Below are 25,399 nucleotides of genomic sequence, written 5' to 3'. Positions count from 1 at the left end.
AGCTCTTCCCTTAATACAAGTTGCAAACCCACAAGCAGGGGATGTTGGACAAGAGCCAACTATTTTAGTTTATTGTCCCTGGGCTAGAGAGGATATAAAACGAGCTACAGATGGTATTCTTCATCCCAAGGTTAATTTTCAAAAGTTTTCTGAGGTCATAGTTGGTATGTGTTTAAGCTATCATCTAAATGGTTTAGAAGTAGAACAAGTAGTGTGACAAATCCTGGGTCCAAATTGGCACTTAGCTTGTGGTACTTGGACATGTAAGGCAGATGACGGCACTACATTAAAGCATAATTCTGGAGTGTTAGACACGCGAGTCACTGATCTGTAGAAGAGAATTTCTGATAAGTGGCGTCCGAGAGCAAATTGGACAGTAATAAATCAGTGCATCCAAAATGATGATGAATCTGTAGATCACTATATTGTAAGATTGACAGAAGTGTTCAATAACCATTGTGGAATGAGGATTCCGCAGGATCAGACCAATGATAGTCCGTATGAACAGCAATTGAAAAAATGCTTTTCTTAAAGGTTGTAGGGCTCCGATAAGTAGTTTTATAACTAAGCATATGGTAGATCATAGAACATGTAGACTGCAACCTTTGTTTGAATATGCACGGCATGCTGAGCGACATTTCAATTTAAAAAAGAAAAAGTACAAGTGTTAGCAGTAGGGGATGATGGTGGTATATTCTTGGAACAGGACCAAAGGGGGCAAGGGCGCCGTGGTGGCATAAAAAAACGTGGGGGCCCGAAATGGGACACGTTAAATAAACCGGGTGGACATTCAGAAGAATATGAGGGGAGGTTAAAATGTGGAGAATGTTTTAAGTGCGGTAGACGTGGGCAGTTCGCTGCCGACTGTGAAGAGTGGCAACATCCCCCACAGCTTACGAACAAGGGCTCCGCATGACTATATGATAGTAAAGGAAGGCGCCAAATTCATTATTGTAATTATTGTAGAGAAGAAGAAAGTGAGAATGATTGTGATGATAAGGCAGACACTCTCTGCGATGAATGTCAGAACACTCAGAAGGAAGGGCGGGATTGTGACTGTGAAGTCATAAACCTGGCAAATTTGGGTATTGCTATGCATCTAGATCAAAAACCCATGATAGAGTTTTTGGTTGAGGGACAGAAAGTGGAGTTTTTATGTGATTCAGGTGCATCACGTACACTTTTGAGTCCAGCAGTTCTGCCCCCGAACTGCGAAACAGATGAGTTTGTCCTTGTGAAAGCGGCAAAAGTACAGTTTTGTACCTACCATAAATGTAGATGTTCAAGTACTCATACAGCTGCAGTCATTACAGACGCTAGACCTAGACTTTGGAATTCGGCTGACCGAGGACCCGCCTGACGGCAGGATAACCCATCTGTAATGACTGCAGCTGTATGCACGATGAACATCGGGAAAATCTATAAGGAACCACCGTCTCATCCTCTATTGTTCACAGATCCGCAAACAAACCAAACTGTTAGGTGTAGGGTAATTGTATCGATAGTTTGTCCAGTTAATTTGCTGGGAAGAGATTTGATGCATTTGTTTGGAATAGCGGCAATTCCCACACCTAAAGGCATTGAGGCGAAAAGGTTAGCGGATGGCTTGGTGGTACAGGGAGTACAAGACTTGTTTTACTGGTATAGCCAGGACATGATTTCAAACGGGCCGGGGAGGGTTGATACAGATTTGATCAACCTAGCTTTAAGTAAATCTAGGAGCGGGTCACCGCAGGTTGTGGCGTACTTACATTGTACAATGTTCTACAGAAAGGCCCCTGGTCCGGATAAAGGATTTGAAAAAGAATTCTTTAAGCACAAACGTGCAAGGATAATTTTGAATGATATGTTTTGGGATACGCAAGGTAATACAGTAGTGACTTGTACTTTGACTAAGGAAATTAGTTCTTTATATCGCTCAGGTTATAGCTCACATATTTCAATTACTAAAGCGGTGGGGACACATTGGGTAGATTTGGCGAAAAACGTAAAGAATTGGGACACAATGTCTAAAAGTCAATTGAAAGATCAACAGATCCAGGTACAAAGATTAAATTGGGTGACTTGGGCACAACCAAGTGTGCACCTCAGGGATGACAAAACAGAAATGGCATGACAAATCCTTCTAACTCAAGTGCCTTACCTGTAGATTTATGGTCAAAAGGTAAAGGGGATGTAGGACTGATGAAAACAGCAGGTGAAGTTTGTATAACTCCCAAGATAGGTTTTAGACCTCGTAAGCACCAATACCCACTAAGTAAACAAGCAGAGGAAGGAATTAAGCCAGTTATTGAGCAGCTAAAACAGGTAGGAATTCTTGTTGAATGCCCAGATTCGCCCTGCAATACTCCGTTGTTTCCTGTAAAGAAACCGGATGGATCATGGAGGTTGGTTCAGGATTTACAAGCAGTTAATTCAGCTGTGATCCCAAGAGCACCGGTGGTCCCTGACCCCTATACATTACTTAATGATTTACTACCTCAGCAGAGACATTTTTCTGTCATAGATATAAGCAATGCCTTTTTCTCCATACCACTACATAAGGAGAGTAGATTTTGGTTTGCATTCACTTAAGGTAAAAGATACACCTACACCAGATTGCCACAGGGTTATTGTGAGAGTCCGACAATATTCGCACAAGAAATGGCTGCGAATTTAGCTCAGTTTGTTCCCACAGAGGGAAGCCAGGTTCTGTTGTATTTAGATGATATTTTGTTGGCCTCACCCACGCAGGAAGGTTGTAAAAGGGATACCCTTGCCCTTCTAAGTTTTTTAGCTGAGCAAGGACATAAGGTAAATAAAGAAAAGTTACAATTGTGGAAAGCACAAGTAAGTACTTGGGTTATTTAATTTCGCAGGCAGGTAGGCAATTGGAGAACAAAAGAAAACAAGCAATTCTTGAGGCACCTATGCCTACGACTAAGCGGGAGATGTCCTTTTTAGGTGTGACTAATTTTTGTAGAAGTTGGATCCCTAACTATGCTGAGGAAGTAGGGCCATTGACCGCACTAATCTATGACACTCCCATGGCAGCTAAAAATGATATACAGTGGACAAATACGGCAATACAGGCATTTAATAGAATTAAGCAATTGATAGCAGGATCCTCTGTTTTGGGTTTTCCGAACTATTCTAAGCCGTTTATACAAATGGTTGATTGTAAGGGAGGATATAGGACTTCGGTTCTGGTACAAGTACATGGGGATAAACAGAGACCAATAGCTTTCTACTCCTCCAGATTAGATCCTGTTGCAAGGGCATTGCCGCACTGTGTTCAAGCTGTAGTGGCAGCCATCATGGCAGTACAAGCCTCAGCATCATTAGTTTTGTTTCACCCATTACAATTGCGGGTTCCACATTCAGTAGCTACTATACATTTGCAAGATAAGATAATCTTTTTATCTCCTAGTCGGCATTTGTCATGTATGACAGTGCTGCTGACAGCCTCATATGACCATAGAAAGATGTACTACTCTTAATCCGGCGACACTTTTGCCGACTACAGAAGGTGGTACGCCACATGTTTGTTTAGAGAGCATTCATGACAAAGTGCTTCCCCGACCAGATTTAACAGATATTCCGTTGGTAGATTCTGATCTTGTTTTGCTTGTAGACGGATCAGCAAAGAAGGACACTGTAGGAAAAACACTAGTAGGGTATGCAGTCACCACAGAAACTGAAGTTTTGGAGGCAAAAAGATTGTCAAACATTTATTCTGCACAAGCAGCTGAGTTGGCGGCTTTGACTCGAGCTTGTACCTTAGGGGAGGGTAAAAAAAGTGACAATTTATACAGACAGTCAATATGCTTTCTCCACTGTACATGTTTTCGCTCAACAATGGAAGAATAGGGGAATGGTTACTGCGACAGGCAAACCAATAAATCAGAGATTTAATTTTACAGTTGTTAGATGCAGTGCAACTACCACTTCAGATAGCGATATGTAAATGTTCCGCACATACCAACAGAAAAGATCCTGTCTCCAGGGGAAATGCACTTGCTGATATGGCTGCAAAAAGGCAGCTCAAGAAAATGATTTGCTTTTACATGACAATGATTTAGAGCCCGGACACCTCTTAGACTTAGAGACACTAAAAGTAATGCAAACATTGACAACACAGAAGGAAAAATGTCGTTGGGTAAAATATGGTATCACTCAACAGGATGGGTTGTATAGGGCATCAGATGGCAAAATGGTATTACCCTCAAACCTTTTTAGGTATGCGGCATTGGTTAGCCATGGACCTGCCCATGTAGGAGTACAGACGATGATTCAAATAGTGTCTAAGGTGTTTTGATGTAAAGGGTTTTCAACTTATGCAAAGCAATTCTGTTTATCTTGTTTATTATGTGCAAAGTATCATGCTCAGGGGGGAGTTAAAAAGTCTCAGCAGGCATTCCCTACCCCTCCATATCCATTCCACACACTCTGTATGGACTTTATTGAACTGACACCCTCAGAGGGAAAAAGGTTCTGTTTAGTCATTATTGATGCTTTTTCTAAATGGGTAGAAGCTTTTCCAGTAAAGCACCCGAATGCACAAACAGTAGCAAAGATTTTGACTACAGAAATAATTCACCGATTTGGTTTACCAAGACGCATTTACAGTGATAATGGGTCTCATTTTGTTAATCAGATTGTTCAGAAGTTGGGTCAAGTGTTTCAAATTGATCTCAAGTATCATTGTGCTTACCATCCCCAATCAGCTGGACTGGTGGAAAGACACAATGGTGTCTTGAAGAGTAAGCTCCGCAAACTGATGGCAGAAACACATAGATCATGGACTGTGTGCCTTCCTTTGGCACTCCTGTATATGCGAATCTCACCTTCCTACAAAGGACTTACACCATTTGAACTTTTGTTTGGGAGACCATATTACATCCCGCAGTGGCAAGGATTGTTGCCAGCGGAACGTGAGGGGGGTGAGGATCTAGCGGATTATATGAAGAAGCTGCTAAATGTCAAATCTCTTGTAACCAATGACTCCTTTGCAGATTCCAGAAATGAAACCTTGTTAAGCGTGGCACCCGGGGACTGGGTGTGGATCCGAATTGTGAAGAGAAAGAATTGGTCATCCCCCAGGTGGGAAGGCCCATACCAAGTACTTATCTCGACACCTACGGCTGTAAAGATCGCCGAGAGGACTTCGTGGATTCATATCAAAACTTTTCCTGCTGCCATTGATGTTGGTCAAACTCCACTGGTCCTCTGAGCGCAAAGTCTGGCTACAAAGGGGGATTAGCCCAATAGGGGTTGGTTCGTCTCAAACCCAGTGAAGAAACCAAAGGCGCGAGGTAGTCCTTAGGGAGGATGGCCATATTCAACTGGTACTTGAACGGTCACATGAGGATGATTTTGGTGGCGAAAATAAATATGTCCATAAGAGAAGGAACAGTTGCAAGAGAAAAAGGAATGGTGGTGCTGCAAGCGCAAACAGGTGTTACTACTGTGTTTAAGGTGAAACTTTGTGAAAGAATTTTGGACTGTTCTAAATGGAACAATACTAATTTCTTGACTCGTGCAAAATACTTGTGCAATAGAGACTGTACGTCCTGGTCAAATGTTTGGTGGTCAACAGATGTGAATGGATGGGAAACAAGTGGTGCAGTGATACCAGAGAAAGATAAAAGCAGGCAACAAAGAATAAAAATTGCGCATTCCCAAGGTACCGGAGCAATTACTATAACCATTGTGTCACCACAAGAAAGTGATTCAGGAGTTTATGGAATCAGAGTGTCCCTTCCAACTAGAACTGACCCTTTGGGGACCCTCCAACTTAAAGTACAAAGCCTTAACAATGCTACAAGTAAAGCAGATTTTGCCTTCACAGAAGAAGAACAATTGTTACTCGAGACGGGATTCGTACACCATAATGAATGGTTATCTTGGGTAAGATATAGTACCCGAGAAGCACATCGTGAAAACTGTATTTCTTGTGCTGAAGGTAAACAGCAACTAATGACAGTCCCATTGATGCAAGATGAAGGTACTTAACATGTCTGTTTAAATTATTCTTCAACAAAACTGAAGATAAATGCAAAAATGAAACTCAGCGTTTTCCAGTCATAAGCAAAGTTGAGAAACCGCCTGCAGCGATTTCCTATTCAGGTTTGTATATGTGCATTTCCAGAGATGGCACAGGGAAGAATTATGGCAATATGGGACAGAACTATTGCAATGTTACTGTGAATGGCAATGGGAATCCATTTCTGGAGAACCAAACTCATAGTTTAGCAGACGTATGGTGGCTATGTGGAGACAACTCAGATCAAGGCTTACGATTCCCTGGAAGGGAACTTGTACACTTGTAAAGTTAATTCTGCCATTCTACATTTTCCCAGTTCCAGCAAGTAGTTTCGTAAGAGAACCTGAAATAAAGCCGAAGTGGTTGAGTAGGAAAAAAAGAGAGGCACCGAAGCAATCTTTCGATAACGGTGTCTACATCGATAGCATTGGCGTACCTGATGAATACAAAGCAATAAACCAAAAGCAGCTGGTTTTACATCCATCTTTGTCTGGATTCAACCTAATAAGAATGTGGACTGGATCAACTACATTTACTATAACCAGCAGCGTTTTGTGAACTATACCAAAGATGCATTGAAAGGAATTGCTGAACAACTGGAGGCCACTTCGCAGGTGGCATGGCAGAATCGAATTGCGTTGGATATGCTCCTGGCCAAAGAAGGAGGAGTTTGCAAGATGTTTGGGACTTTCTGTTGTACGTATATTCCAAACAACACTGCGCCTGATGGAAGTATCACTCGAGCTTTGAAAAGTTTGGAGATGTTATCCGAAGAATTGGCAGAGAACTCTGGGGTAAGTAATCCCTTTACAGACTTTCTACAAGCGTGGTTTGGAAAATGGAGTAATCTCATCAGCAGTTTCCTGGTGTCTGTTGGAGTCGCTGTGGCTATCATGGTGGTATGTGGTTGTTGTTGTATACCCTGTATCAGAGGTCTTCTACAAAGACTGGTTGATACTGCTGTTATGAAGACAATGTACCAGCAATTGCAACAGACTGGTGAAAGTGAATACATTGAAATGTGACTTTTTGCAAATGTTTTTGAAGTTTAAAAAATTGTCTTGCCAATGAAGTAATGTATGCAAAGAAAAACTTAGTTTTTACCATATATTGCTGAAATAAAAGACAAATAAAAGTGTTTTCAGGGGGGAAATGTTAAGAGAAAAAGTTTTAAAAACATACTGTTATTTGTCTTTTTCCTCTTCTTGCAAAGTGAACATGTTATTTGTTGGGATATGCCTATCAAAGATGGGCCTCATCTGTGAACAAAATGCAGCATTGCTTATGAACCTGAATAATAACTGTTTTCTGCATTTCAGAATAAAGAGATTTGGTTATAGCTTGGTGAAGCCTGGGATAAGGACGCATGGCCGAGTAAGAGTTAATTTACTGAAGCAGGCTGTGTCTCCTGGAAAATTTGAGCTACCATTGTTGAACTGAACATTCTGTACTTCTTGAACATTCTGCACTAACTGTTGGTTTGAGGTGATTTGTGATCAACATGTTTATCCTATATGTTTTTCATAGCCAACTGTCAACGGTCAGAAATGTAACAAAAAGTTGTTTTGCTTGCAGTATAAAAGTTGATGTCAGTAAACAAGTTGACCAGAAGAGATCATCTTGGCCAACATGCTGTGTAATCTGGTTAGCTGCTAATAAAGAAGTTTTTCATCACCTGAGGCAGATGTGACTCGTTTGAATTTTTCTTCTGCAGTCACTTATATATAAATCTATTTAAAATGGGGAATGATGCTTTGAAAAAGCTATTTGAAGTAAAACTACTTAGTTTATTCCAGATAGTAACATGTGTGGTTAAGCATGATTTTCTACCCATGTCAGCTGGGGAGAAGAGGTACAAAGGTAAAAAAATGATGGTAGAGATGGACTCATATGACAAAAGCTATAATTACAATCTCTGTGTAGCAGTATAATAGATTTTGAGCAACTCGCTGATCATAACCCACATATGTGTTTGAGACATGGATGCTAAGAATTTTGCTCAAGAGGTGAATCTTGGCATCAATGTCCAGAATATACAATACAGACTTGTGATCAATGAGATGATCGTAATTCTTTGTAGTGCAGGGAGCTTTATCTGCTGTATGCATTATTAGCGATTTTTTTCCCCTGCAACTGTTTGTTTGGCTTTCAAAGCTGTAAAACACTTAGAGGATGCAGTAAGCAATGTAGTGCAATGCAGTCTGCCGTGTTTGCACTTCCCTTTAATGTTTCTCTACTGTCTAGATTTTTGCAGAACATCCAGATTATTGCTTTGTATATTTTTGGTAAATTCCTCATAAAATCTGTGGTTTTCAGACAAATCAATGAGGACTGAAGGCACTAAACAATGACATGCATTTGAATTTCAGAGTTCATATCCTTCACATTGTACAGGAGAACACGTCCTGTTCAACTTTCTACGTTTTTTTTCCCCCCAGGAAATCAGGGACACATTAAGTATACCAACAGCAGGCAGAAACAAATAAGTTGCTCTACCACTGTCATATACTAGTCAGTACAAGGAAATTTTAATGCCAAGCAGTACACCTGACCTTAACATCATAAGTAGTGTGTGCTCTGACATTTCTTAAGGTTGGGTCGCACCCCACTGTGGTGCTTAACAGGTTTGTCTTTCATGGAATATTGGAGTGTAACCATCAAGCTACATGTACTATAATTTTATTATGAATCTCCTTATGCATTTGTCTTTATAAACTGTAGGTCATTTTGTTGATTTGACTGCAATAGTTTTCAAGTACCCTAATGTAAATGACATCTAATTTGCAAAGGTTTGAAATACCACATAAAAACATTATGATACAGTGCTGTTTTATACTAAGTCATTAAAAATGCAAGGACTTCTACTGCCAACTGAAAAGCAATTATGAATGATGCTGAAATAGTAGGAAAGTTGGTCACAAAAAAAAAAAAAAAAATGGTGCACTCTCACCTACATTGGTTAATAAAGCAATAATTCATGACTGTGTAAGGGTATATCAGGAGGGTATATCAGGATTTACCAAGGTTGGTGTGGTTTGATCATGAAGGTGAAGCCAGAGTGATTAAACAAAGCCAACTGTGGGTAAATCCAGATATACACACAACCAGGAGTGGATTATTGCTATTATATAATAACATTATTCGAGAAAGAAATTATTTATCTTTCTTAAATAATGCGATTGTATACGGGGACTTCTGTCTTCTGCATAGTCTTTGCTATTCTGATATACTGTTCCCATGCTTGCAGAGTATATCAGTGCAGGAGAAGTGACTGAGAAAATAATTTCAATTGCTGTTTGTTTATTTAACTGTTAAAAAAACAAACATTTACAGGGACGGGTCAAAAATATGTGGAAATTCAGGTATGCTTCTGTTTTAGATTTGCTGAAAGTACTTGATTTTTCTCATATTTGGTGCATCCTCAAGTATATAATAATAGTTTTCCGTCTGTTCAATGGCACTTCAGCAGCCAGACTTTTTTTTTTTTTTTACTAGTAAATGGGGAAAAAGGGGTTTAGGATAGATGGATGGATGCTTGATTTACGATGGGCATACTGGTTGCACTGCCCAATTAGAGTGCTCAATTGTCAATAGCAATGAGCTGTTATTGCATAATGTGCAGTATTATTACTGAGCACACACAGCAAAATATTTAGGTTTGCCTAACAAATAATTTCAGATGTTTTTTTAGTTAAGAGATGGCAAGAAAGCCTTTTAAGAGGGATAACATATTGAATTTTGAAGAAACACCCTAAAAATCAATCTAATAAATGAATACAACACAAAGCAAGTTATTTCAAGGAGGAGAGAGATAATACATCTTTTATGCTACAGCTATAGACTAAAATGAAACCAGAAATACAAACTGGTTGTTATGACTACAGATGCATTCCAGAGAACATACAGAGTGGTACTATGAGCACAGATTGGTTCATTATAACAAATAATGAAGTCTACATCAAAACTGCACCACTTTGCCACAACCACAGCACTTGAAAAGTATGAAGTTAATAAGTCATCTAACACAAATTGCTATAAAGTTTTACAGAGGACATAGGATCATAGGAAGTTACTAGGCTAATTTCCCTAGGGCCCTTACAAGTCTAACCAAGTTCTACCCTTATTTCCACAATCAGCACCTAATGCCTGTGTCCAAGAGGGACACAGGTGGAACCCCTGGGGTGAATTTATGGTTAACCATTCAACTGTCCAGACTGCATCTGAAGAGGGCCAATGATGTACTCTGTTCGACATGAAGTGGGAGTCTGTTCCAAAGGTGTGGCAACTTCCTCCAACAGGTTGTATTAATGTTACATACCAGGTTAAGTCTTTAGAGCGAGTAGCCTGTGTACCAGTTGGTTTGCGGATACGCATGATTTCCAATAAAGCAGGGTCAGAGATTGCCTTATGAACAAGGCAGAGATCGCCTCTGAGTAGTCTGTATTAAAACAGAATAAAGTGACAGTGATTTCAGATGATCCACATAGGACAGATGCTGAAGACTTGAATTTTCCTTGTGAAGAACCTTTGTAGTTTCTCCAATTGCTGCAGGTGCTTGGAAAGGTACATACCAAAAGGGGGCACTGTACTCAATTACTGGCCCGATGAGGGAAGAGTACAGGGAGGTTATAACTTCTTATTTTCTGGAGGCAATGCCCTTACTTATGAGATGAGCAATATGGAATGCATTTCTTGCCACTGTGGAGACATGGTGATCAAAGTTACGAGTGATGTCAACCTGTGCGCCCAGGTGTCTCACCACTGAGTGCATACTTAGGGTATTGCTACTGACGTGGTACTTAGCAGGACATTGCTCTTATCTTATTACATTTTTTGCACTGAGTTTAAGGCCGTGACTGACACTAATAAGTTTTTTTTAGCAAGACTCTTGTACAATGCTAACATCATTTGGAGATTCTATGACCGCTCTCAGTTTGCAGTCATCAGCAAACTGTCAGCCACACACCTTTAGTTTTTGCTTGTACTTCACAGGAATAAATTCCAAACAGTAGAGGTCCCAGGACTGATCTTTATAGAACACCACTGGTTAAAGTTCTGCTGTTGGAGGCAGAACACATAGTCAAAATAGGGGAATCCATTAGTGAGCCAACTAGCAACCCATCTAAAGATATATAGGTTGATACCTAGCTGGATGAGTTTGTCAATGATGCCCGAGTGGGGGATAGTGTCAAACGCCTTTCCTAAGTCTAGGTAGGCTGTATGCACAGATTTTCCCTTGTCCAGGGCTTCGGTAACTGTCTCAAAGAAGTCTACCAGATTTAACAGGCATGATCTTCTAACAAATCCAAACGGAGTAGGGTCAAGTGTTTGGAGATTACCTATATCTTTGCTGATAAAGGGCAAAGCTGATTTACTCCATGGCCTTGCAGATAAGGCAAGTCAGGCTAATAGGTCTACAGCTCCTGGGGTCAGTGGAAACAACACCTTTGTGCAGAGGAATAACTGTGACCGTTTTCCATTCTGCCGGGACGACGTCAACGCTTAGACAATGATTGAAAAGAGTACCCAATGGTGTTGCCAGTTCTTGCTGAAGCCCATGTGGGACGCGCCTGGGATGTTATCGGGTCCGATAGATGCTGTGTTTTTGGCCTTAGAGAGGGTGTTTTGACCTGCTCTTTAAACATGCAAGGTAGGGGACAGGTAGGGATGTCATACGGTATGCGTGGCGGGGACAGGGGAGGGAAGTTTTCACAAAAGCTATCGGCCAACACATTAGCTATGTCCACAGGCTCAGTATATGTGGTATCATTAACTACCAGTTCTGCACAAATCTGGGCCTTTCCTTTTAGGTTACGGATGCAACTAAAGAACACCTTATGATTGTTCTTAATTGAGTAAGCTAATTTGGATTCATTATTTGCTTTGGAGGACTTCACAAGAAGTCTTATTTGCTTGTTTAAGCTGAGGATGGAGTGTTTCCAGTTTAGGTATTGCTCCCTCTTAGACAGCAATTTCTTCCGCTTATTGTAAATCCTGTTGATGGTAGTTGCCCACCAGGCAGATTTGCTTTTCCTTGAGGAGCTTTTTCTGGTCCTATCAGGTACGGCCGAGTCATTGCAATTATACAGGTATTTGTATAAAGCACTGGTGTAGAACTCAGCATAGTTGCTAATTCGATTGTGGGGGGCAGTGAAGCTATTTATAGCATCCTGTAAAGAGATCATAATCTGCTTTGGGGAAGTTTTTTTAGTTTAGGTGCTGCTAAGGGGTGGGGAGTCAGGTGTGATAGTTACTTAGAATGAGACTGATTTGTGGTCAGATTTTACCAGGGAAGATCTCATAGTCGGGGTGCTACAGTGGTCTCCCATATTGGTAAGCACCAGATCCAGGATGTTGGCACCTCTTCTGGGGGGTGTCAATCAGCTGGTCCAGTGCACTGGAGTAAAAGTCAAGGAACCTTTGGGCAAGTGAGTTTGAGCATGAGTAATTTACCCAGTCAATGGATGGATAGTTAAAGTTGCCCAAAACCATGGTGTTCGGATGTATCTTGATAGACGCTAGGTGTGGTCATGTTCTTAAAATATATGAATACTTTAAATTTTCAAGGTAATAACAGACAGGACTCCTCCTGACAGTTCTTAAAGGAAAGATGAACAAACTAGACAAGAACTAAAACCAATTCTGATAAAAGTGGATTTTTCTTTCTTTCCTTTACAGCAGTCTTGTGTTAGTAAACCTTCTGGCTGGCAACTAAACAAGTACTTACATATAGTTGGCTAACGTCCATACATAAAGTTATACTACTTATCTTTTAATTATGTTCCCTCTTTACAACTATTATTTCTAACTTAAAGCAGCAATAAAAATGACTTGTTATTGTAATGCAACAAATTATTGCAAGGGTTTTACATCTTCTTACATTGGGGAACACAATTCTGAGCAAAACTATAAAAGCAGTCAGTTAACAGTGCTCATCATACTAGCATGCTTACTGGCACAGAAAACAGGTTCCTGTCAATAATGTTACTGACCAGAGTTTGATTAAAGTACAGTTTTGTACCTACCATAAATGTAGATGTTCGAAGATCCACATTGCTGCAGTCCTTACATATGGGTAGTCCGCTGTCCTCGGTCGGCCCGAATACCAAAGTATTAGGCTGACGTCGGTCAAGGCGCTTAAAACTGACATCAGGACGTCAGGGTACAAATGCGCATGACCGACGTCATATCCTCAGTCTTTTCTTGCCCCAGATGTCAGAAGGCCCTAAAAAGAAAGGCCAAAGCCAAAAAACAGCAAAAACAACCAACCACCCCTGCACTAACCATATTTACAATATTTACAACCCAAACCACACAACCACCTCTAACTACAGAGGGGAAGGAGGGAGGGTAAATTGGACTGCAGCAATGTGGATCTTCGAACATCTACATTTATGGTAGGTACAAAACTGTACTATGTTCTTCATCTCAGATTGCTGCAGTCCTTACATATGGGTAGAATCCCAAAGCAGAGGTAAGGGAGGATGGCAAAACTATAAAGCATTAGGAGCTGCCAAAATGCCCTGTAAAATTGTGGTGGCAAATCCAGCCCTAGATTTAGAGTAAAGTGGAAGGTGGTAATGCTTAGAGAAAGTATGCACTGAACTCCAAGTAGCTGCCTCCAAAATATCTTTAGTAGCCACCCCCCGTAAAAAAGCTGTAGAAGTGGCAGTAGCCCTAGTGGAATGAGGCCTAATCCCAGCTGGAATCTCCTTACCATGATGGGAATAACAGAAAGCAATACAAAAACCAATCCACTTAGAAATAGTTTGTTTAGAAACAGGTTTGCCCTGAGAACCCAAAGCAAATGAAACAAACAACTGCTGAGACTGCCTGAACCCTTTAGTTCTGCTCAAATAATAACGCAACTGTCTGTGTATATCCAAAGTGTGCAAAATCTTCTCCCCTTTATTTTGGGGGTTTGCATAAAAAGTAGGCAAATGAATAGCTTGGTTTAAAGCCACACTAGAAACCACTTTAGGCATAAAGGAAGGGTTAGTACGCAAAGACATCCTGTCCTTGTGGAAAATGAAGAAAGGCTCAACCGCCATAAGGGCCTGTAATTCAGAAACCCTTCTCGCAGAGGTAATGGCCAACAAAAAAGCAGTCTTCCATGATAAATATTTCAACTCGGCAGTCGCTGCAGGCTCAAAAGGTTGTAGAGTGAGTTTCTCCAACACAAAATTGAGATCCCAAGCAGGAGTAGGAGCTCTACGTGGGGGTCTTATATTCTTTGCCCCTCTAAGGAATTGCTTAAACAAAGGATGAGAAAATAATGGTGGGTCACAATCATAGTGAGCAGAAATTGCTGCAGCATGAACCTTTATAGAGGAGAAGGACAAACCTTTGTCCAATAACTCAGTAAGGTATTGAAGAGCAACACTTAAATTAGGTTTAGAAACCTCAAAGTCCTTTGCTGTACTCCAAATTAAAAATCTCCTCCATTTATCTGCGTAAACTTTCTTTGTACTAGGCCTTCTGGCCTCCAAAATAACATTCAAAACTTGTTGTGGAAGCTGAGACCCTCCAGGGTTTAAAACAGAATATGCCAGGCTGTTAGATGTAGAGAGTGAAGTTTGACATTGAGTAAATGACTGTTCTCCTGAGACAGTAGGTGTGGAATCGAAGGCAAAGGCCATGGAGGCTCCCCGTACCAGACTTCTCAGTAATGGGTACCAGTGCTGTCGAGGCCAACCCGGAGCTATTAAAATCATGGTTGGCTTGTCCTGTCTGACCTTCAGGAGTACCTTTGGGAGGAGAGGCAGAGGCGGAAAGGCATACACGTGAAGATTGCTCCAATTGAATGAGAGAGCATCCACTTTCCAAGCTGTGGGATGAAACCTTTTTGTGCAAAACTTTGGCAGCTGGTGATTTAGAGGAGAAGCGAACAGATCTACGTCTGGAGTTCCCCATAACACTGTCAATTTTTGAAATACATGAGGATCCAATTTCCACTCGTGGGGATCCATAATTTGTCTGCTCAACACATCTGCTAAGGAGTTCTGTGCTCCTGGCAGAAACCTTGCCTGAAGATTTAGCTGTAAACTGAGAGCAGTCTCCCACAAAATCATTACTTGTCTGCATAGAGGATAAGAATGTGTCCCCCCTTGCTTGTTGATGTACCACATGACAGTTGTGTTTTCTGTTTGAATCAACACCTGCCCTGGAAGAAGTAAATCCTTGAAAGCTATCAATGCAAATTGGACTGCTAACATCTCCTTCAAGTTGATATGTAAATGTTGAAGTCTGGCAGGCCACGTGTCTTGTACCCATTTTCCATTCAGATGAGCTCCCCAAGCTTTGTCTGAGGCATCTGTCGTTAGAATCTGACTCGCCTCTGGTCGGGTCACAGAGAGTCCCTTGTTTAGGTGACATTCCTGAGCCCACCACAAAAATTCCTTTTGAATGCAAGGTATTATCTGAATGACAGTGTCCATATCTTGGCCGTGTTGCGTCCATACATTTTTGAGATACCATTGTAGCTTCCTCATATGCAGTTTGGCATTGGGAAGTACCAGAATACAAGATGCCATGAACCCCAAGGCTTGAAGGACTGTCCTTGCAGTCAGCCTGGACTGTCGAGTCAATTGGTGGAAGTAAAGAGAAAGATTCTTTTGTTTGTCCGGGGTCAAAAAGGCCATCTGGGATGCTGTATTCAGTCTCACACCCAGAAAGCACATGTCCTGAGAGGGTACTAGACTGGACTTTATTTCGTTCACAGAATACCCTAGGCATCTTAACACTGCCATCACATACTGTAAATGATGAAGAAGTTCGTCCTTTCCTTGAGCCAGAATCAGGCAATCGTCCAAATAAGGCTAGATTTGTATTCCTCTTAGCCTGAAGAAAGCTACCACTGGAGCCAGAACCTTTGTGAACACTCTGGGCGTAGTAGATAAGCCAAAGGGCAATGCAGAGAACTGATAATGAAAAGTCCCAGCCAAACGCAGATACTTCCTGCAACAGGGCCTGATAGGAATATGAAGGTAAGCCTCCTTGAGATCCAGAGTCACCATCCAGTGATCTTTGCCCAGCAGAGGTAAAAGCTGTTGTAACGTCAACATTTTGAACTTGGGAATGTCCAGATATGTGTTGAGGATAGATAAATCCAAAATTGGTCTCCACGTGTCCCCTTTCTTTGGTACTAGAAACAGGCGAGAATAAAATCCTAGGCCCACTTCTGGCAGAGGGACCGGTTGTATAGCTCCTATTTGAAGTAGTAGAGAAATCTGTTTGTGAGCCTCTAGTCTTTGCTGAGGAGGAACGTCTGGCATGCCTTTGAAAGGAGGTAAGGTATGGAAATAAAACTTGTAACCTTGGTGTATGATATCCAATACCCATTTGTCTTGGGTAATTAAAATCCAATTTTCCTTGAAGAGTGCCAACCTTCCTCCCAAAGGTGCTGCCAGGCAAGAAGGATCTGGCAGCTGAAAAAGTAGGTCATTGGGCCTGTTTACGAAAGGACTGGCCCCTGCCCTCACTCAAAGACTGTGCAGGTGAAAGTACAGTTTTGTACCTACCATAAATGTAGATGTCCGAACTGGATAGCATCTGCAGTCATAACAACTGGGTTGTCCTGTCGTCAGGCAGCCCTTCGGTCGGCCGGATTCCAAAGTCCGGGTCCGGCTTCGGCTGATGTCGCACTTCACCCGACGTCATCTCTGCTGGTCTTCGGGTATAAAGGCATCAGCCGACGCCATTTTCCTCAGTGTTTCTTGCCCCAGATGCCAGTTGCCCTCTTGGAAGGCTAAATTTTGGGTAAATGCCAATGTTTCCAAAAAGATAGAGGGCAAACACAAAAAATAAGCATGTATGTACATATATACAAACAAATACACCATAAGAGACTCCCCCCACCAGCTAGCTATTGGGAGGGTAAATACCCCAGGAGTACCACAGAGGGGAAGGAGGGAGGGTAATCCTGACTGCAGATGCTATCCAGTTCGGACATCTACATTTATGGTAGGTACAAAACTGTACTATGTCCTTCATGGATGCATCTGCAGTCATAATAACTGGGTAGAATACCATAGCCAACTAGGGGAGGAGGAAGAATAGATTATGGTGTGGTTAGGATCCCTTGCAGTACAGCAGTGGCAAACCCTGCTCGGGATCTGGAATACAGAGGTAAATTATAATGCTTGGCAAATGTATGCACGGAGGTCCAAGTAGCCGCCTCAATAATGTCCTTGGTTGCCACTCCTCGTAAGAAGGCTGTGGTAGTGGCTGTTGCCCTTGTAGAATGAGGCCTTATGTTCTGTGGAATTGGTTTTCCATGGAAGGAGTAACAGAATCGTATGCAATTTCCTATCCATTTGGAGATTGTCTGTTTGGAAATAGCTTTTCCTTCCCTTCCTGTTGCATAGGCTACAAAAAGCTGGTCAGTTTTTCTGTTACTTTTTGTTCTGTCCAGGTAGTAGCGTAGCTGTCTATGTACATCCAAGGTATGCAGCATTCTTTCCCCTCTGTTTTGTGGGTTGGGGAAGAAGGTAGGTAGGTGGATTGCCTGGTTTAAAGACACTCTGGATACCACCTTAGGCATAAATGTAGGATTAGTCCTCATGGACACTCTATCTTGGTGGAAGATTAGGAAGGGTTGTACTGCCATTAGGGCCTGAAGTTCAGAAACCCTCCTTGCTGAGGTTATTGCCAGTAGGAAAGCAGTTTTCCATGATAGATGCTGTAGGTCTGCTGTTGCTGCTGGTTCAAAAGGTGCAGTGTCAACTTTTCTAGCACAAAGTTCAAATCCCAAGCTGGCAATGGTGGTTTCCTAGGAGGTTTTACATTCTTGATCCCTCTGAGGAACTGCCTGAGTAGAGGATGTGAAAAGACAGGTGGATCAAAGCTGTATTCTGCTGAAATAGCTGATGCATGTATCTTGATGGAGGAATAGGACAGGCCTGTATGTAGAAGCTCTGCCAAATACTCCAGAATGTTAGCAATATCTATATTGACACATCTTTTCCTCTTTCAGCACTCCAAATGACAAACCTTTTCCATTTTCCTGCATAGTTCCTTCTTGTTGAAGGTCTGCGGGCTTCAAGGATAATGTCTTTAACCCTTTGGGAAAGTTCTGGATTAGTTGCTGCTATGTGATGTTCCATGCAGTCAGTTGCAACGTTTTTAGGTTTGGATGCATGATGCTGTAGTTGTTCTGAGTTAACATCAAAGGCATCAGGGGTATTGACCACATTTTGTCCCGAGACATGCTCCTCAGCAATGGGTACCAGTGTTGTCTTGGCCAGTTCGGAGCTATCAGGATTATCCTTGGGCGTTCCTCCTTGATTTTTAGTAATACCTTGTGTATCAAGGGAAGAGGTGGGAATGCATATGCTGTCAGACCTTCCCAGCTGAAGGAGAGCGAATCCACTTTCCATGCAAGTGGGTGGAATGTCCTTGAGCAGAATTTTTTGAGCTGGTGATTGAGAGGGGAAGCGAATAGATCTATCTGTGGCATTCCCCATTTCTTTGAGATGGTCTTGAAGATGTCCGGGTGTAGCATCCATTCGTGAGCATCCGAGGTGGTTCTGCTTAACATGTCTGCTAGAGTATTCTCCTTTCCCGGTACAAATATTGCCTGTAACTGGATGTTGTAGCTGAGTGCCAGGTTCCAAAGGTCCAAAGTCATTCTGCATAGGGGGTATGAATGAGTGCCTCCCTGTTTGTTGATGTACCACATGACTGTGGTGTTGTCTGTCCTTATCATCAAATGGCCTTCTTTGAGAAATGGTCTGAATTTTTGGATTGCCAGTTTTACTGCCAGCATTTCTTTTAGGTTGATGTGCAGGTGAAACTGGTCCTCGTCCACAATCCTTATGCGCATTTGTCCGGCATGTGAGCCCCCCATCCTAGGTCTGAGGCGTCTGTTGTGATGGTTTGGCTTGCTTGATAGTTGTGAAAGGGTAGGCCTGGGTTTGACTGGCATGCTTGAGCCCACCATAGGAACTCCTGTTTTAGGCATGGGATTAGTGGAATTTCTGCTTCTAGGCTGTGCCTGTGTTGGGACCATAAATTCTTTAGGTACCACTGTAGTTTTCTCATATGTAGTCTGGCATGTGGAACCAAGATTATGCATGATGCCATGAAGCCCAAGGCCTGCAGAACTTTTCTTGCTGTTAGCTTGTTCTGTTTTGTTAGTGCCAAGAAGTAAAGAGGGAGTTTTTTGTTTTTCTGCAGTTAGGAATGCCATTTGTTTTACTGTGTCCAATTCCACGCCCAAGAATGTCCTTGTTTGGGATGGTATCAGCCTTGACTTTTGTAAATTGACTGTGTATCCCAGTGCTTGTAGCAAGTAAATGACCCTTTGTAAATCTGTTGTCAGCTTGCTTTTGTTGTCCCCTTGTAGCAGGCAGTCGTCCAGGTATGGATAAATTTGGATTCCCTGTAGTCTGCAGTGGGCGATTACTGATGCCAGGCATTTTGTGAATACTCTGGGCGCAGTAGATAAGCCAAAGGGCAATGCTGAGAATTGATAGTGCTCTGATCCTGCAAGAAATCTGAGGTATCTTCTGCAAATTGGTCGAATGGGGACGTGCAGGTATGCCTCCTTGAGATCTAGAGTTACCAGCCAACACTCCTTGCCCAGCATGGGAAGAAGTTGCTGTAGGGTCAGCATTTTGAATTTTGGGACAATGATGTATGTGTTTAAGGTGGACAGGTTGAGAATAGGTCTCCAACTTTTTTCCTTTCTTGGAACTAGGAATAGTCTGGAGTAGAATCCTTTGCCTTGTTCTGTTATTGGTACTCTTTCCACAGCTCTCATCTTTGTTAATTGCATTATCTGCTGTAGAGCTTCTGTTTTTTGATTTGGAGGCAGGTTTGGCATTCCTCTTTTGACTGGTAAAGTGTGGAAGTGGAACCGGTAACCTTGGTCTATGGTTTGCAAAATCCACTTGTCTTTTGTGATATAGTGCCAGTTCTTGAAAATAAGGTTAATTTTCCGCCTAATGGTGCTGCTATTTGTTCCCTGGTAGGCGGAGTTAGAATCAAGTCACTGTGATTGTGCTGTTGTAGTGGTAGTGGCTGTGTCTGTGCCTCTGTTATTACCTTGCCACTGTCGTCCTCTGTAGGCACCCCTCTGGATTGATTTCTGCCTCTGGAGCGTCTATTCCTGCCCTTTGGGATCTTGTGGAGTCAGGAAAGGACCAATTTTGGCAGGCCAGTTCCTGCTAAACCTTGGGGGCTGAACCTGCAAGAAATCTTTAACCGTTTGTACAGATTTTGCCTTTTCTTCCATTTTCTTCATTACCTGCTGGGCAGGTGTACCAAACAAACTTGCCTTATCCATAGGAGCATCTAATAACTTAGCTTTAACATGATCCGGTAAGACCTGTTCCTTCAGCCATGCATGTCTTCTTATCACTGTGCCAGTCATGGCTGATCTAAATGAAGCCTCCAGTGCATCATAGCCACATTTTAAGGAATGGTTACTAAGCTGTTGTATGTTATTTACCATTTCTAATACATATTTCTTATCTATAGAGTCATCAGAGGATAGCTTTTTAGTTAACTGATCAAGCATAAACTCTTGGTATTGTATCATGTGAAACTGACAGTTTAAAGCTCTAGCTGAGAGAGTAGCTGAGATGTAAACTTTTTTGCCCCATCTGTCTAAAGACCTGGCTTCCCTTTCAGAAGGAATAGGGTTTTTTGCTGTGGTCGAGGCTACTGCCTTAGGCCCCTGGGATATAGTTTCGGGGTCTGCAAGTGGGGCCTTGTATAGGTGATGATGAGTGTCTGGCACCCTGTAAAATCTATCTGGTTTGGCAGGGGCTGGAGGTAAGGAATCTGGTGCAGTGCAGACATCATTAAATGCATCGTCCACAACAGAGAGGACAGGAGGTATAGCTAAGGGCCTGTGTTGTGGTAGGTGCAGAAAAGTCCTAAGTCCTTCTCTGGAATCTGAGAAATCCTGTTCCTGCCATTGGAATTGTTCTCGCATGGCATGTAAGGTTTCCCCAAAGGAGAATTCTTCTGGTGGAGAAGCAGCTGGAATGGATTCTTCAGCATCTGAGTCTTCATAATTGGAGAAAGGAGCCTCTGGCTGGTCTGTAATATCTGAGTCATCCGCAGAATCATCAGAGGACACAGGCTCGGGGGGCTCTGCTCTAGGTCTCTTTTCTGGGGGCTGAGAGGCCCTGTCTGGGTGAGATTGAGATCCCCTAATTAAGGATATTAAATCTTCTGCCAGAGTAAGCATTTGTGAACTAGAAGTGGGCCTGGTTGAGGGGGGTTTAACAGGCACTGATTTAGTAGATTTGGCTGCTTTAGCCCTGGCAAAGGCCTTAATAGACATGGCTGCAGGAGGCCTAGCAGCACCACGTGCTGGGGTAGAGACATCCAAAGGGATGGTGTCTGATAAGTCACTAGTAACCACTGTTGTAGGTAAAATTTCTGAGGCCGATTCAAGTAAAGTAGCAGGAACCTCAGTAGTAGTCATTGATTCAGCTGTACTTTGATCAGTTTTCTCGGTTTCGGCCGAAACCGAGACACTCGGTTTGCTTAACCATGGTTTCGGCGAAACCACGGACCGCGAGTGTCGGTCTTTTTCTTTGCGTTTTTTAACAATTTGGGTAGTCAGAGGATCCGACAGCATAATGTACGCAAAATCTGAGCCGAAAAACTGTTCAGCAAACTCCGACAGACGCCTAAGCGTTCGTCGGTAGAATTAAGCACAGGCCGAACAGGCTGCTACGTCGTGGTCTGGGCCTAAACAAGGCAAACAGTAAGAGTGGAAATCTTTATGAGGTATTTGTTTCCCACAAGTTAAACAGTTATTGACTTTTTCTGACATCGGCTGAGGCAAGAAAGAGTCCCCAACGGGTACTTAGCTTTAGAAGTCTTGAGTAGTATTCGGTAGTAGTAATCTCTGGATCTGACCGACCGGCACTTGCGAACAGCTTCTGCTTCGGGCGCCACGCAGCAAGAAAGACGGAGGAAAATGGCGTCGGCTGATGCCTTTATACCCGAAGACCAGCAGAGATGACGTCGGGTGAAGTGCGACATCAGCCGAAGCCGGACCCGGACTTTGGAATCCGGCCGACCGAAGGGCTGCCTGACGACAGGACAACCCAGTTGTTATGACTGCAGATGCATCCATGAAGGACATCTCCATGTTCTAGGTCTGAAGGAACTCTGAGCTCTGCCCCTACCACGTCTAGATCTACCCCTAGACTGAGAATCAGAAGAAGGATACGTCCACCCCTTAGCAGGCCAATTTCTACTAAACTTTGGAGGCTGAACTTGCAAAAAATCTTTAACAGTCTGCATAGACTTAGCCTTGTCTTCCAATTTCTTCAAGACTGACTCCACAGGTGGACCAAACAACACTTCAGACTGCAAAGGAGCATCCAAAATCCTTGTCTTAACATGGTCAGATAAATTCTGATCCTTAAGCCAGGCGTGCCTGCGAAGAACTGAACCAGTGGCAGCCACCCTAGAAGAGGCCTGCAAAGCATCAAAACCACACTGTAAAGAATGCTTACCCACCTGTTCAGAGACATGTACCAAATCTTGTAATTCTTTACAGTCAATGCCTTCTGCCAGAGCATCCACCTTAGATTTCAATTGCGAAAGAAGAAAATTTTGATATTTCAACATATGAAACTGGCAATTCAAAGCCCTCATAGCTAAGGTAGAAGATGTATAGACCTTCTTTCCCCATCTATCTAAAGCTCTGGCCTCTTTATCTAGAGGAACCGGATTCTTCACAACAGAGGCCTTGACACCCTTAGGTCCCTGACTAACAGTTTCTGGGTCCGCCCTAGGACTCTTATAGAGATATTTATGAGCCTCAGGCACCCTGTAATACCTATCCGGTTTAACAGGCGCAGGAGGCAGAGAATCAGGATTAAGTGAAGCCTCTGAAAATACATCTTGCACAACATCCAGAACAGGGGGTATAGCTAAGGGTCTATGTTCAGGTAAAAACAAAAATTCCCTAAGCCTTTTCCGTGAATCAGAGAAGTCCTGACCTTCCCACTTAAAATGTTCCCTCATAGAATGAAGAGTCTCTGAAAAAGAAAAATCCTCTGGATGAGAAGCAGAAGGAGTGGAATCTTCTGCATCAGAATCAGAATAAGGAGTGTACTCCTGCAAGTCTTCAGCCGAAGACTCTGAAACATCCGAAGCCTGTTCAAAACTTTCTAACTCTGGCTCCACCCTAGGCCTCTTATCAGGAGGGGGCAAAGAACCTCTAATCAGAGTAATCAAATCTTCTGCCATTTTAAGCATGCGCTTCTTAGGCACAGACCCTGCTGAACTAGGACTGACACCAACAGAAGCTAAACCTGGCCTGCCTCTGGAAGAAGCCTTGGAAACAGAAGGAGAGGGTCTAACCACCCTGGGAAGGGAGGAGAGTACAGAAACCTGAGAAGCCCCTTCAGCCTGACCTGCCTCGTGAGAGGCCACATCCTGCAAAACCAAAGACTCCCCCTGAGACTCCAGAGAAGCCTCCATCGGAACCACCGGTTCCTCTGAAGCCTCTAAAGCACCGGCGTCCGGAACGGATGACTCATCTTGCCTGGGTTTAACCGCTTTGTCTTTGCGCTTCTTCGTGGAAGCGGGCGTTGGAGTATCCGACGGCATATTATAATTGCACCGCTTACCGAAGACCAGCCTAGCACAATCCAACCTCCGCTTAATAGTGCGCTTATTAAACCTAGCACAAAAGCGACACCCAACTACGTCGTGCTCAGGCCCCAAACAAGGAATGCACAAAGAATGATAATCCCTATGCGGTATCTGTTTCCCACAAGAAATACAATTATTCACTTTTTCTGACATCCGGTAATACACTGAGGCAAGAAAAAAACAAAATATTCTAACGGGTACTTAGCCAACTTGGATTGGTCTGAAACTCCGAACTCGAAAAATTTCAGAACGCCGAGCGGCACATAGCGCTGCTTCTGCATCGGACCATGCGGCAAAAAAGACTGAGGATATGACGTCGGTCATGCGCATTTGTACCCTGACATCCTGATGTCAGTTTTAAGTGCCTTGACCGACGTCAGCCTAATACTTTGGTATTCGGGCCGACCAAGGACAGCGGACTACCCATATGTAAGGACTGCAGCAATGTGAGATGAAGAACATCAAGTTTGGTACCAGGCGGACAGTTGGGTGGGGGTAAGGGGTAGACTGATAGACTGTTACTAGCCCTCCTTTTCTTAGAAGCAAGCTGTAGTTTTTGTTTTAGCAGGCTAACAGCCATCAGTAGGAATCAAAGGCTGTAGCCCAGGCAGATAAAATGGTGCAGGTACTTGCACTGTTCACCTGCAACTATCACTTGTGCAAAAGCTTCAAAACACATTACTGAATACCATCGTGTGGGTGTGGACTGAAGGCAAACAAAATGAAAACCGTGTCCCTCCCTTTGGTATAGTGCCATGCCAGAATGTCCCATTTGTGGAGACAGAGAAAGGAGAGCTTGATTACCTTTATACTGTACAGCTTAAGAAAAAAAATTAAAGATACTTTTCTTACTAATGTAAAGTTAAAAGCTTTAATGGAAGTCATCCATCTGCCCTACTGTAACACATTCAAATGGAAAAATTGTCAGTCAAAATCTAAAACCAGTCAGTATAACAAATCCCTTAGTCCTTACTCAGATGATACTTAGCCCCACACTTACCAAGTAACGTCTTACACATAAACATGTGCGTGTTCAAACCCTTGTTCAGTTCCTGTCCTGCCTTACAGCTATTACAAGCTCCTTCTTTTGCATAAGGACACCTAATTTTAAATTTGATGGTCTGTTTGACTAGTTTCTTAACACCTAGTATGGTCTTCCCATGGTCTTCCCAAGACTAAAAACTTACAGCTTTTATTACTTGTGTGTACTAAAACTGCAATCTGGACATCTTTTTTCTGCTCTCCTTCCTTACTAATCTATTAACAGTTTAAGTAAGGAAGAGACAGAATTAAGAAAATTTAATAATCATCTTAAAAACAGAAGTCATACATTTTATTTGTCTTGATGTGGCAGAGTTTGAATATTTATTTAGCTGATGAAGAAATCTACCCAAACTGTTCATCAGCAGTTAATGTCCTCAAATTTCCAGCAGTTGTCCTCAATAGGATCACTAGCATTCAACATTATTATTAAAAAGGAATGATAAATGGGTAACATCATCAGCTATGGACTGTCATTCAGTAATTCTGAAACTAAGATTGTTATGAAATGATTTTAAAAGACTGGTGGTTACTTTTTCTAAACAAATCAGCAGTGAGAATCAAAACACTCAAAGAAACAAGATAATTTCTCATGGGACAGATGGCAAGTAATGTACATATGAATGCTTCATCAATTATACTGGCTTCTTCATCATTATGCAGTTTGATGGAAGATATGCAAATGGAAATTAAAAATATGGT

General features: G+C 42.4%; 1 protein-coding gene across 1 annotated transcript in view; it reads right to left on the bottom strand.

Moving 5' to 3' along the window:
• Nucleotides 1-25,399, bottom strand: part of LOC122806111 (centromere protein P) — an 888,624-nt gene that overhangs the window by 718,088 nt on the left and 145,137 nt on the right. The gene's annotated exons all lie outside the window — the stretch shown is intronic.

The sequence above is a fragment of the Protopterus annectens genome, chromosome 7.part0 (assembly GCF_019279795.1).
Source record: "Protopterus annectens isolate FY-2018-M chromosome 7.part0, PAN1.0, whole genome shotgun sequence".
In the NCBI taxonomy this organism is placed as follows: domain Eukaryota; kingdom Metazoa; phylum Chordata; order Ceratodontiformes; family Protopteridae; genus Protopterus; species Protopterus annectens.
This window is presented reverse-complemented; position numbering and strand designations above follow the sequence as displayed.